Source organism: Pristiophorus japonicus, chromosome 13 (assembly GCF_044704955.1).
Source record: "Pristiophorus japonicus isolate sPriJap1 chromosome 13, sPriJap1.hap1, whole genome shotgun sequence".
NCBI classification, from domain to species: domain Eukaryota; kingdom Metazoa; phylum Chordata; class Chondrichthyes; family Pristiophoridae; genus Pristiophorus; species Pristiophorus japonicus.
This window is the reverse complement of record NC_091989.1, coordinates 71,311,134-71,326,262: the sequence shown is the minus strand read 5'-3', so window position 1 is coordinate 71,326,262 and position 15,129 is coordinate 71,311,134. Positions and strand designations below refer to the sequence as shown.

Genomic DNA, 15,129 nt, shown 5'->3' with positions numbered 1-15,129 from the left:
CTCCCTCTCAGAACCTCCAGCGTGATCCCACACATCTTCCCCTCCTGCCCCCTCTCAGCATTCTGAAGGGACCGCTCCTTCCGCGACACCCTGGTCCACTCCTCAATCACCCCCAGCACCCCCTCCACTTCCCACGGCACCTTCCCGTGCAAGCGCAGGAGATGCAACACCTGCCCTTTTACCCCCTCCCTTCCCACTGTCCAGGGCCCCCAAACACTCCTTCCAGGTGAATCAGCGATTTACTTGTACTTCTTTCAACTTAGTATACTGTATTCGCTGCTCACAATGCGGTCTCCTCCACATTGGGGAGACCAAACGCAGATTGGGTGACCTCTTTGTGGAACACCTCCGTTCAGTCCGTAAGCATGACCCTGAGCTTCCGGTCGCCTGTCACTTTAATTCTCCGCTCCACTCCCACTCCCACATCTCCGTCCTCGGCTTCCTGCACTGTTCCAATGAAGCTCAATGCTAGCTCGAGGAACAGCACCTCATCTTTCGTTTAGGCACTTTACAGCCTTCTGGACTCAACATCGAGTTCAACAATTTCAGACCATAACCTCTGCCCCTATTTCCAGCATTTTCAGTTTTTAATTCACATCTTCATGTTAGTTACCTTTTGACGATGCCCCCTTCTATTTAAGGAAAGAATAACCTCCATTTATATAGCGCCTTTCATAACCTCAGGACATCCCAAAGCGCTTTACAACTGCTTAAGTGCCAATCAAGTGTAGTCACTGAAATAAAAACAGAAAATGCTGGAAACACTCAGCGGGTCAGGCAGCATCTGTGGAGAGAGACACAGAGTTAGTGTTTCAGGTCGATGACCCTTCGTTGGATCCCTATAGAAGTGTAGTCGCTGTTGTACTGTAGGGCAAAGCGGCAGTCAATTTGTGCACAGCAAGCTCCCACAAACAGCAGTAAGATACCTAACCAGATGATCAGTTTTTCTTGATGGTGGTTGGGGAATAAATATTGGCCAAGTCACCGAGGAAGAACTTACCTGATTATCTTCGAATAGTGCCCTGGGATTTCTTATGTCCACCTGAGACGGTTTAACGTCTCATCCTAAAGACGGCACCTCCGACAGTGCAGCTCTGGAATGTCGGGCTAGATTATGTGTTCCATGTTTCCTAAGTGGAGCTTGATCTGGGAGGTGAGAGAGACCACTGAGCTGTGGCTGGAAAAGAAAACATTAACACACAGCGACTGTTTTGTAATTGGAGGAGAATGTTTGTAGATAGTAACCAAGAAAAGCCAGTGTCCTATCTGAGCGAATTAATGTGTCAGAATATATATTTTTTTATGTGCAGAGAAACGAGACAATTACACGACACTTGAATTGCTCTCCTAGAACCGCTCATTAAGATTGACAATCCCATTTTTGTTTAAATAAATGGAAAATCTTTAGACATGGACCTGCCTTATGCATTCCACATAAATTGTTTTGTTTAATGTGCCAGAATAACTCTTCTGGTATCGCACACTCTCCACTAGTGATAATGATGTGGCCTAATGCCATGGTGTAGGGTCAGAGGTAGAGGGGAGTCTATCAGGTGCGTATGCAAACCAGCAGAATCCATGGGAATAAAACACATCTCGAGTTACCAGTTTGGCAGCGCAAGCAATTTTTTTGGAGGCAAAACCAGTTCAAAAAGAAAATGCACACCTATGCATTTTTTGTCAGTGATATAATTATGGTAATGATACAATTAACTCTTTCCGTATAGCTCTTACAATTAACATTCTGTACATATCCTTTTAAATCTGTGGATTTTGAAGTTGTGTATGAGTGTATTTGTGGAGCAGAGAACATATTGGCAATCCAGGCTTATGCTGTATGGTTTTTACAAAAAAATTTCGATTGCAAAAATGTAAATCTAAACTTGTTTTTGAAAAGCTTGTAGCATTGCAAGTCCTGCATAATCACAGACAAAAGCTGTTTGTGACCAGCCCAGGACAACGAGGTTGATTCCTGAGATGAAGGAGTTGTCTTGTGAAGAAAGGTCTATACTAATTGGAGTTTAGAAGAATGTGAGAGGATCTTACTGAAATGTATAAGGTTCTGAGGGGGCTCGACAGGGTAGATGCAGAGAGGATGTTTCCCCTCAAGGGGGAATCTAGAACTGGGGCCATAGTTTCAGAATAAGGGGTCGCCCATTTATAAAGGAGATGAGAGGAATTTCTTCTCTCTGAGGGTCGTGAATCTTTGGAATTTTCTATTGTGTTCCTAACACAGATGAGGCTGCACACAGGGAGGTTATAGTAACAGTGACCTCAGTTTTTAATAAGACACTCCAGAGTGAGGAGCAGGCCTTAGGGGCCAGCTTATATACAGTGCTCTCAAGGTGAGGCGGTCAGGAGCCTTTTTTTCCCTGGTGGACCGCCTCGGTACAAATGTCTGTTCTGGTGTGTTGGCTGTGCCCTCACTGGACTGGCATGTTGTTGGCCCTGCAGGGCTGCTAGGTGAGCTTGGCCTTGCTGGGCTGTTGGGCATGATGGGTTTGATTTCCTGGTCTGGCGTGGTGTCATTGATCCTTTGGGTGTGTGTTGTGGGCTCAAAAAAGGTGGTGTCTGCTGTGGGTTGTTCAAAGCAGTCTGTGAACCGCAGCCTCGTTTGGTCCAGGTACTTTCTGCAAATTTGACCATTGTCTATTTTGACTACAAACACCCTACTCCCTTCTTTAGCTATCACCGTGCCCGCGATCCACTTGGGACCATGTCCATAGTTTAGCACATACACAGGATCATTCAGATCAATTTCCCGTGACACAGTGGCGCGACCATCGTTTACATTTTGTTGCTGCCTTCTGTTACTCATTTAAGGCTCTGTTTGATTGTTTGTACTGCCCGCTCTGCCTGCCCACTGGAGGCTGGTTTAAACGGGGTCGAGGTGACATGTTTGATCCCATTGCGGGTCATGAATTCTTTAAATTGGGCACTGGTGAAACATGGCTCGTTGTCACTGACCAGTATGTCAGGCAGGCCGTGGGTGGCAAACATGGCCCTCAGGCTTTCAATGGTGGTGGTGGCAGTGCTTCCCGACATTATTTCACATTCAATCCATTTTGAAAAAAGATCCACCACCACCAGGAACATTTTACCGAGAAACGAGCCCGCATAGTCGACATGGATCCTTGACCATAGTCTGGAGGGCCAGGACCACAAACTTAGTGATGCCTCTCTGGGCACGTTGCTCAACTGTGCACACACACGGCATTGCCGTATACAGGACTCTAAGTCACAGTCGATACCGGGCCACCACACGTGGGATCTGGCTATCGCTTTCATCATTACTATACCCGGGTGTGTGCTGTGGAGATCCGAGATGAAAGTCTCCCTGCCCTTTTTTGGTAGCACTACGCGGTTACCCCATAACAGGCAGTCTGCCTGAATGGACAGCTCGTCCTTTCGCCGCTGGAACGACTTGATTGGCTCTTGCATTTCAACGGGGCTGCTGGCCCAGCTCCCATGCAGTACACAGTTTTTTTTTACTAGGGACAGCAGAGGATCTTGGCTGGTCCAAGTCCTAATCTGGTGGGCCGTGACAGGTGATTTATCATTTTCAAACGCTTCCATGACCATCAACAAGTCTGCGGGCTGCGCCACCATCAACAAGTTTGCAGGCTGCGCCATTTCCACCCCCGTGGTGGGCAATGGTAGCCAACTGAGAGCATCCAGACAGTTCTCGATGCCTGGCCTGTGGCAGATGGTATAGTTATATGCTGATAGCGCAAGTGCCCACCTTTGTATGCGGGCTGAGGCATTAGTATTTATTCCCTTGATTTCAGCGAACAGGGATGTGAGGGGCTTGTGATCGGTTTCCAGCTCAAATTTGAGGCCAAACAGGTACTGATGCATTTTCTTTACTCTGAACACACACGCTAATACCTCTTTCTCAATCATGCTGTAGGCCCTCTTGGCCTTAGACAAGTTCCTGGAACCATAGGCGACAGGTTACAATTTCCCCGCAACCTTAGCTTGTTGTAATACACACCCGACTCCGTACGACGATGTGTCACATACTAGCACGTCTTTTACACGGGTTATACAATACAAGCAGCTTGTTGGAGCATAAAATGTTTCTGGCTTTCTCAAAAGCAATTACTTGTTTTTTTCCCCATACCCAGTTCTCACGTTTGTGCAATAACACATGTAGGGGCTCAAAAAGGGTGCTTAACCCCGGTAAGAAGTTACCAAAATAGTTGAGGAGTCCCAGGAACGACCACAGCTCCGTGACGTTCTGTGGCCTGGGCACGTTCCTGATAGCCTCTGTCTTGGCGTCTGTGGGCCGAATGCCGTCTGACGTGATCTTTCTCCCCAAAAACTCCACTTCTGTTGCCATGAAGACGCATTTCGACCTCTTCAACCGCAGCCCTACGCGATCCAGTCGCTGGAGGACCTCCTCCAGGTTTTGTACGTGCTCAGCGGTGTCCCGACCCGTGACCAATATGTCGTCCTGAAAGACCACAGTGTGTGGTACCAACTTTAGTAGGCTCTCCATGTTTCTCTGGAAGATCGCTGCAGCCGACCGAATTCCAAGCGGGCATCTGTTATAGATGAACAGTCCCTTGTGCGTGTTGATGCAGGTGAGGCCCTTCAAAGACTCCTCCAGCTCCTGCGTCATGTAGGCCAAAGTCAGGTCGAGCTTGGTGAACGTCTTGCCTCCTGGCAGCGTCGCAAATAGGTCGTCTGCCTTAGGTAGCGGGTATTGGTCCGGTAGCGAGAAACGACTAATAGTTACTTTATAATCGCCGCAAATCCTGACCGTGCCATCACTTTTGAGTACTGGAACAATTGGGTTGTCCCACTTGCTGAATTCCACTGGGGAAATGATGCCCTCGCGTTGCAGCCTGTCTAGCTCGATTTCCACTCTCTCCCTCATCATGTGAGGTACCGCTCGCACCTTGTGGTGAATGGGTCGTGCCTCTCGGACCAAGTGGATCCGCACCTTCACCCCGGAAATGTTTCCAATGCCTGGCTCAAAAAGGGAAGGAAATTTGTTAAGAACCTGGGTACATGAGGCCTCATCGACGTGATAGCGCTCGGATGTCATCCCAGTTCCAGAGGATTTTGCCCAGCCAGCTCCTTCCAAGCAGTGTGGGGCCATCGCCCAGGACAATCCAGAGTGGCAGTTCATGCACCGTGCCCTCGTAGGTAATCTTGACCATGGTGCTGCCCAGGACAGTGATGAGCTCTTTGGTGTACGTTCTCAGTTTCGTGTGGATGGGGCTCAGGGCTAGTCTGAATGCCTTGTTGCACCACAGTCTCTCAAACATCTTTTTACTCATGATGGATTGGCTAGCGCCAGTGTCCAGTTCCATGGCTATGGGTAAGCCATTCAATTTTACGTTTAGCATTATAGGTGGACATTTCGTCGAAATTGTGTGCACTCTGTGTACTTCAGTATCTGCCACCTCTCTCTGAGGCTCGAAATTGCTCTAATTCACCATGGACCGATCTTCCTCTGCCACATGGTGGTTATCAGGTTTTGCAGAGTTTGCAGCTCGTCTGCAAGCACGTTGGAGGTGCCCCATTGTTCCACAGTTCTTACAAACATAATCTTTGAAGTGGCATGAATAGGCTGAATGGAAGCCTTCACAATGCCAACAAGGTGTGAATTGCCTTGCATTCATTCTTTGTTGCGGACTCTGAGTCATCTGGGTCACCTGAGGCCTGCTGGCAGTTGCAGACTCATGGGTTCTGCCCTGTACATTTCCGCTCGCAAACACAGTTCCAGTTAATTTATGAACGTTGCTAGCACTTGTGTGCTGAGAGATTTGTTTGGTGTTATCACTAGTGGACATACATGCCTGTGCTATCGCAATGGCCTTACTGAGGGTCGGTGTCTCTACAGTCAAAAGTTTTCGTAGGAAAAGTGGCCAATGCCCAGTACAACAAAAAAGTCTCTGAACAATTGCTCCAGGTAGCCATCAAACTCACATTGTCCTGCAAGTCGCCTTAGCTCGGCGATGTAGCTCGCCACTTCCTGACCTTCAGATCGCTGGCACATGTAGAACCGATACCTTGCCATCAGCATGCTCTCCCTCGGGTTAAGATACTCCCGAACCAGTGTACACAGCTCCTCATACAACTTATCTGTGGGTTCACTGGAGCCAGAAGATTCTTCATGAGGCTGTAGGTCGGTGCCCCGCAGACCGTGAGGAGGATCGCTCTCCTTTTTGCAGCGCTTCCTTCTCCGTCCAACTCGTTGGCTATAAAGTACTGGTCTAGCCGTTCGACATAGGCTTCCCAGTCCTCACCCTCCGAGAACTTCTCCCACAGTTTACTGCATCTTTGCATTGGATTCGTATTCTCGTCGCAAGTTATTGTGTTCCTAACACAGATGAGGCTGCACACAGGGAGGTTAAAGTTACAGTGATCTCAGTCTTTAATAAGACACTCCAGAGTGACGAACAGGCCTTAGGGGCCGGCTTGTATACAGTGCTCCCAAGGGATGCTGGGATCCCTTGGGACTTCAGGGGATGAGCTCCCTGGTGGCGGAACATGGGAGTGCATACTTTACAGATGCACAACATTTTCTACCCCAGAGAGCTGTGGAGGCTGGGTCATTGAATATATTTAAGGCAGAGATAGACAGATTTGAACTATGGGGATTCAAGGGTTATGAGGAGCGGGCAGGGAAGTGGAGTTGAGGCCAAGATCAGATCAGCCATGATCGCATTGAATGGCAGAGCAGGTTCAATGGGCCGAATGGCCGACTCCTGCTCATATTGCTTATGTTCTTAAGGTTCTGGAAACCCCTCGACTACATGCCCACCACTGCATGATGGAACACTGCCTGGTTTCTGTCCTGCCCTGACCCAGATCCAATCACCAGGGATATTATGTGCGAATGCAGTGGTGTGACATTCTCTGCCTGACCGTTTCCCACTTTCAAAAGCCTGCTCGAAGATCTCTTGGCCCACCTCCCCATCACCATCCTGCCCCAGTGTCCGATTTCCCCCCCACCCTCCTTGGATAAAGCTTTGGAATGGTTCATGTTAAAGGAGTTGGCCATTTACAGGTTCCCACTTCAATATCTGTCCCCACACCATTATTGGGGACACACGATTATACCACTGCTGTGGAGTTAGTGAGAATGGCAAAGAAATGTCTGCTCCGCTCCACGAGTGGTTTATATGCTATTTTATAACTCTCTTCAGCGGTGTGATGACCATCATTCCAGAGCCGGATCTTGTTCTTTTGAAAGAAAATAGATTTTTGACGACGGTGGAGGTGTGACAGGGAATCTGAATGACCTTTGCACCGTCTAACTTTTCACTCGAGTGGCTGAAATGTAAGGTCATTTCGAAAGTTTGGTGCCAAGAAAGGTTCAAAAGCTGCTTTCGCTGTTCATTTGATGTTAAAATCCAGTTTTGTAAATCAGTGGGTAACCCTCTGGCTTCTGAGTCAAAGTCGTGGGTTCAAATCCCACTCAGCACATAATCCAGGCTGACACTCCCGGTACAGTATTGAGGGAGTGCTACACAGTTGGAGGTGCCATCTTTCAGATAAGACGTTAAATTGAGACCCTGTCTGCCCCCTCAGGTGGATGTAAAAGATCCCATGGCACTATTTTGAGAGAAGAGCAGGGGATTTCTCCCAGTGTACTGGCCAACATCACTAAAAACAGATCACCTGATCATTATAACATTGCTGTTTGTGGGAGCTTGCTGTGCACAAATTGGCTGGCGCATTTCATGCATTACAACATGGCTACACTTCAATAGTACTTCATTGGCTGTAAAGCGCTTTGAAACATCCTGATGTAGTGAAAGGCGCTATATAAATGCAAGCGTTTCTTCTTTCTTTCCTTACTTGACCAGATCTGCCCTGAGTGTGTTCTGTCCCTGCTCCTGGTATTGACAGACATAAGTAAGAGTGAATCTGAATGTGGGATGGCCACACAGTGCAGTGGGTCAACCCAGAAACTGCAACTCCGTCCTTGACTAGCCGATCACAGCTGGAGTTTCCGCAGTCTGATTACTGGAATACAGCAGCCTTGGGTTTGGCCACACGTTGTGAATGATACCAGGGTTTAGGGACTTGGGGGACGAAATATCCCCTTTGTGCAGGGCCAGTGAGTGCTGGCGGCCAGCAATCGGGTGCTAAAGGGTTTTCGCCTGGACGGTGTGCACAGAGCGCTCCCCCGACCCCCCCACCCCTCCCGGAATTTCCCCTGGGACTCCGCCGCGATAAGGAGTTTGCGCTGCGCCGGGCGATAACATCATCGGCATGCGCGCCAACCCCTTATCGTCCCGGGGTTGGTGCGGGTGGGGGGAATTGCCCCATGGGAGCGAGGTCTGCGGCAGGCGATACCACAGACAGCTTCAACACCGAGGAGCTGCGGTGAATGTACCGCTCCGGCTGCCCTTAAAGCGGAGGGGCTGCAGTGGCGGCCATCTTTTTTGAGTCGGCCGACTTTTCAGTCGGCCCGACGATGGCGGACACTGATTCGGCCGGGCTGCTGGACGGGCACGCCGACACCCCATCTTGGGTACCGGGCCAGCTGGCTCGAGCGATACCCTCCCTGGTGGCCCAGTGGGCGGTACTGCAGGTGCTGCCCAGGTCGCAGCGGCTGTCCCCTTTAAGAGAAGGGGAGGAACGTTGCGAGGTGGTGCCATGACGTGGCGCATCAGCGACGCGCTGACATCACCTGCGGCACTCAGATGTGACTTGCGCAGCGTTGAGCATCGCGTGCCGCAAGAACGCACGGTTACCGCCCCAACCATTGTTTTCGGCAAGGGAGGGCAAATCCGTGCTGGCGCACCTTGTCCCACTAATTCGAATTATGCAAATCTAACGCAGGGCAATTAGGACGGGTTGCATAATCTTGACTTGTATTCCCTTGAGTTCAGAGGACTGAGGGGAATCTGATCGAGATGGTTAAAATGATAAAGGGATTCGATAGGTTAGATGCGGAGAATCTATTTCCTCTGGTGGGAGAGTCCAGAACAAGGGGCACAATCTTAGAATTCGAGCTTGGCCATTTAGGAGCGACATCAGCGAGCACTTCTTCACACAAAAGGTAACAGAAATGTGGAACTCTCTCCTCAAAAGGCTGCGGATGCTGGGGGTCAGTTGAAGCTTTCAAGACTGCGATTTCTAGATTTTTGTTGGGTAAGGATATCCAGGGATATGGAGCAAAGGCAGGTAGATGGTTTTAAAATACAGATCAGCCATGATCTAATTGAATGGTAGTACATGCTCGAGGGGCTGAATGGCCTCCTCCTGGTCCTATATTCCTAAGCACCCCAAAGAGGAAATGTTGGTGTGGAAACAGTCTACCTCAGGGTGACTTGTTCTATAAGGTCATTCCATTCCTCGGGAGCCTACTATCAGCAAGGGCAGACATCGACGACGAGGTCCAACACTGCCTCCAGTGCGCCAGTGCAGCCTTCGGCCGCCTGAGGGAGAGAGTGTTCGAAGATCAGGACCTCAAATCTGGCACCAAGCTTATGGCCTACAGGGCTGTAGTAATACCTGCCCTCCTGTATTGCTCAAAGTCATGGACCATGTACAGTAGACACCTCAAATTACTGGAGAAATACCACCAACGATGTCTCCGTAAGATCCTGCAAATCCCCTGGGAGGACAGACGTACCAACGTCAATGTTCTCAACCAGGCCAACATCCCCAGCATCGCAGCACTGACCACACTCGACCAGCTCCGTTGGGCGGGCCACATTGTTCGCACGCCCGACACGAGACTCCCAAAGCATGCGCTCTACTCAGAACTCCGACACAGCAAGTGGGCCCCAGGTGGGCAGAGGAAATGTTTCAAGGATACCCTCAAAGCCTCCCTGATAAAGTGCAATATCCCCACCGACACCTGGGAGTCCCTGGCCAAAGACCACCCTAGGTGGAGGAAGTGCATCCGGGAGTGCACTGAGCACCTCGAGTCTCGTCGACGAGAGCATGCAGAAATCAAGCGCAGACAGCGGAAGGAGCATGCGGCAACCCAGACTCCCCAACCACTCTTTCCTTCAACCACACTCTGCCCCACCTGTGACAGAGACTGTAATTCCTGTATTGGATTGTTCAGTCACCTGAGAACTCACTTTTGGAATAGAAGTCTTCTAGCTGCCATTTAAATGCATCTATGCTGTTCGCCTCAACCACTCCCTGTGGTAGCAAGTTCCACATTCTAACCACGCTCGGGGCAAAGAAGTTTCTCCTGAATCCCCTGTTAGATTTATAGGTGACCATCTTATATTTATGGCCCTTAATTTTGGATTCCCCACACAAATGGAAACATCATCTCGTCATCTAGCCCACCATTTTGAGGGACTGCTTATGACTGACTGACCATGCAATGCGCAATGTATTATTCTTCCGTTAAGGTGCAGCTGTGTTCCTTTGAGATGACAAAGACGAATTGTTAAGTCAAAAGCAGGTTGTTTCGGAGTTGATCTTTTGTAAGGTAACTGCAGAGGGGAGAGTGCCTGGAAGTTTAAGATCAGAAGTACCCGGTATTAAGTGACTTGACTTTCTCCTTTCCCCCACCCCACCCCAAGTTTATGTTTCCATCTGTAACATAGTGTGTGACCTTTGATGTGTGATGGACAAAGAGTGTGCATATCTCCTGTGGCATTGCTCACGATAAATTGCAGTTTCTGCACAGTTCGAGAAGAACAGCAACGTTCTGTCGTGCAATTACAGTGTGTTCTGCTAAAATATAAGTGTGTGTTCCTTTAAAAGTACAAAGTCTTATTACATTTTCTCGAGGAAGGAGAAAGCTGAGGGGTGACCTGAGCGAGGCCTTTAAAATTATGAAGGAGTTTGATAGTCTAGATGTCGAAGATGTGTGGGGAGTCCAGAATTCAGGGCCATAAATATAGGAAAGTTACTAATATCAATCAATCATCATCAGAGGCAGTCCCTCGAAATCGAGGAAGACCTGCTTCCATTCTTAGCATGAGTCCTTGGGTGACTGAACAGTCCAATACAAGAGCCACAGTCCCTGTCATAGGTGGGACAGATGATGATTGAAGGGAAGGGTGGTTGGGGAGTCTGGTTTGCCGCACGTTCCTTCCGCTGCCTGCCAATAGGGAATTCAGGAGAAACTTCTTTGCCCAGAGTGTGGTGAGAATGTGGAACTTGCTACCACAGGGAGTGGTTGAGGTGAATAGCAGAGATGCATTTAAATGGCAGCTGGATAAATACATGAGGATGAAAGGAATAGAAGGATATGCTGATAGGGTGAGATGACGAGGGGTGGGAGGAGTCTCGTGTGGAGCATAAACACCGGCTTGGGCCAAATCGCCTATTTCTGTGCTGCAGAATCTATGTAATATGTAAACAATTGATGAATCTAGTCACAGGTCAGTTAAGAGCTGCAGATATTATGGCCTTTGTATTTCAGTGGGTAGCACTCTCGCCTCTGAGCCAGAAGGTTGTGGGTTTAAGTCCCACTCTAGAGACCTGAGCACAAATCCAGACTGACACTCCCAGTGCAGTGCTGAGGGAGCACTGCACTGTCGGAGGTACCGTTTTTTGGATGAGACGTTAAACCGAGGTCCCCTCTACTCTCTCAGGTGGCCGTAAAAGATCTCATGACACTATTTCGAAGAAGAGCAGGGGAGTTATCCCTCGTGTCCTGGCCAATATGTATCCCTCAATCAACATAACAAAAACAGACTATATCTGGTCATTATCACATTGCTGTTTGTGGGAGCTTGCTGTGCACAAATTGGCTGCTGCATTTCCCATATTACAACAGTGACTGCACTCCAAAAGTACTTCATTGGCTGTAAAGCACTTTGGGATGTCCTGAGTTCACAAAAGGCGCTATAGAAATGCAAGTCTTTCTTTAGACTTTTCTCTCAAGTGCTGGAAATTTACATTAGACTTTAGGTAACATCTGAAATGTGCATAGCAATAGTTTTTAGAATATTCTAGATGTATGCTGGTGAATCTCTTGTGAGGGTGCTTAAGGTAAGTCATAGGCTGCTTTATAATTACTGGAATATTATATTGGGTTTCGGTTAAGCAACGGCTTGATTTCATAATTCTCATTTTCAAATCGCTCCATGGCCCTCGCCCCTCCCTATCTTTGTTATCTCCTCCAGCCCCACAACCCCCTGAGATATCTGTGCTCCTCTAATTCTGCCCTCCTGAGCATCCCTGATTATAATCACTCAACCATGGGTGGCCGTGCCTTCTGTTGCCTGGGCCCCAAGCTCTGGAACTCCCTCCCTAAACCTCTCCGCCTCTCTACTCTCTTTCCTCCTTCAAGATTGCAGGAGGGGTCAAAACTAAAAGTCATGGTTTAAAAACTAGTATTAAAACACTCTACCTAAACGCACGCAGCATTCGAAATAAAGTAAATGAGTTGACGGCACAAATCATTACAAATGGTATGATTTGGTGGCCATTACAGAAACGTGGTTGCAGGATGGCCAAGACTGGGAATTAAACATACAGGGGTATCTGACAATTCGGAATGATAGACAAGAAGGGAAAGGAGGTGGGTAGCTCTGTTAATAAAGGAAGATATCAGAGCAGTTGTGAGAGATGATATTGGCTCTAATGAACAAAATGTTGAATCATTGTGGGTGGAGATGAGAGATAGTGAGGGGAAAAAGTCACTGGTGGGCGTAGTTTATAGGCCCCCAAATAATAACTTCATGGTAGGGCGGACAATAATCAAGGGAATAATGGAGGCATGTGAAAAAGGAACGGCAGTAATCATGGGGAATTTTAACCTACATATCGATTGGTCAAATCAAATCGCACGGGGTAGCCTTGAGGAGGAATTCATAGAATGCATACGGGATTGTTTCTTAGAACAGTATGTTACAGAACCTACAAGGGAGCAAGCGATCTTAGATCTGGTCCTGTGTAATGAGACAGGAATAATAAACTATCTCCTAGTAAAAGATCCTCTCGGAATGAGTGATCACAGTATGGTTGAATTTGTAATACAGATTGAGGGTGAGGAAGTAATGTCTCAAACGAGCATACTATGCTTAAACAAAGGGGACTACAGTGGGATGAGGGCAGAGTTGGCTAAAGTAGACTGGAAACACAGACTAAACGGTGGCACAATTGAGGAACAGTGGAGGACTTTTAAGGAGCTCTTTCATAGTGCTCAACAAAAATATATTCCAGTGAAAAAGAGCGATAAGAGAAGGGATAACCAGCCATGGATAACCAAGGAAATAAAGGAGAGTATCAAATTAAAAACCAATGCGTATAAGGTGGCCAAGGTTAGTGGGAATCTAGAAGATTGGGAAAATTTTAAATGACAGCAAAGAATGACTAAGAAAGCAATAAAGAAAGGAAAGATAGATAACGAAAGTAAACTTGCGCAAAACATTAAAACAGATAGTAAAAACTTTTACCAATATATAAAACGGAAAAGATTGACTAAAGTAAATGTTGGTCCCTTAGAAGATGAGAAGGGGCATTTAATAATGGGAAATGGCTGAGACCTTAAACAATTATTTTGCTTCAGTCTTCACAATGGAAGACACAAAAACCATGCCAAAAATTGCTGGTCACAGGAATGTAGGAAGGAAGGACCTTGAGACAATCACTATCACTTGGGGGGTAGTGCTGGACAGGCTAATGGGACTCAAGGTAGACAAGTCCCCTGGTCCTGATGAAATGCATCCCAGGGTATTAAAAGAGATGGTGGAAGTTATAGCAGATGTATTCGTTATAATCTACCAAAATTCTCTGGACTCTGGGGAGGTACCATCGGATTGGAAAGCAGCTAATTTAACGCATCTGTTTAAAAAAGGGGGCAGACAAAAGGCAGGTAACTATAGGCCGGTTAGTTTAACATCTGTAGTGGGGAAAATGTTTGAAACTATCATTAAGGATGAAATAGCGGGACATCTAGATAGGAATAGTGCAATCAAGCAGATGCAACATGGATTCATGAAGGGGAAATCATGTTTAACTAATTTACTGGAATTCTTTGAGGATATAACGAGCATGGTGGATAGAGGTGTACCGGTGGATAGAGGTGTACCGATGGATGTGGTGTATTTAGATTTCCAAAAGGCATTCGATAAGGTGCCACACAAAAGGTTACTGCGGAGTCAGAGGAAATGTATTAGCATGGATAGAGAATTGGCTGGCTAACAGAAAGCAGAGAGTCGGGATAAATGGGTCCTTTTTGGAAATCGGTGGTTAGTGGTGTGCCACAGGGATCAGTGCTGGGACCACAACTGTTTACAATATACATAGATGACCTGGAAGAGGGGACAGAGTGTAGTGTAACAAAATTTGCAGATGACACAAAGATTAGTGGAAAAGCGGGTTGTGTAGAGGACACAGAGGCTGCAAAGAGATTTAGATAGGTTAAGCGAATGGGCTAAGGTTTGGCAGATGGAATACAATGTCGGAAAATGTGAGGTCATCTACCTTGGAAAAAAAAACAGTAAAAGGGAATATTATTTGAATGGGGAGAAATTACAACATGCTGCGATGCAGAGGGACCTGGGGGTCCTTGTGCATGAAACCCAAAAAGTTAGTTTGCAGGTGCAGCAGGTAATCAGAAAGGCGAATGGAATGTTGGCCTTCATTGCGAGAGGGATGGAGTACAAAAGCAGGGAGGTCCTGCTGCAACTGTATAGGGTATTGGTGAGGCCGCACCTGGAGTACTGCATGCAGTTTTGGGCACTTTTCTTAAGGAAGGATATACTAGCTTTGGAGGGGGTACAGAGATGATTCACTAGGCTGATTCTGGAGATGAGGGGGTTACCTTATGATGATAGATTGAGTAGACTGGGTGTTTACTCGTTGGAGTTCAGAAGGATGAGGGGTGATCTTATAGAAACATTTAAAATAATGAAAGGGATAGACAAGATAGAGGCGGAGAGTTTGTTTCCACTGGTCGGGGAGACTAGAACTAGGGGGCACAGCCTCAAAATACGGGGGAGCCAATTTAAAACTGAGTTGAGAAGGAATTTCTTCTCCCAGAGGGTTGTGAATCTGTGGAATTCTCTGCCCAAGGAAGCAGTTGAGGTTAGCTCATTGAATGTTTTCAAATCACAGATAGATTTTTAACCAATAAGGGAATTAAGGGTTACGAGGAGCGGGCAGGTAAGTGGAGCTGAGTCCACGTCCAGATCAGCCATGATCTTGTTGAATGGCGGAGCAGGCTCGAGGAGCTAG

The 15,129-nt window shown here is 47.6% G+C and overlaps 1 protein-coding gene across 3 annotated transcripts in view; it reads left to right on the top strand.

Moving 5' to 3' along the window:
* itpr2 (inositol 1,4,5-trisphosphate receptor, type 2) overlaps nt 1-15,129 on the top strand; it is a 404,634-nt gene that overhangs the window by 88,002 nt on the left and 301,503 nt on the right. The window lies entirely within an intron of this gene.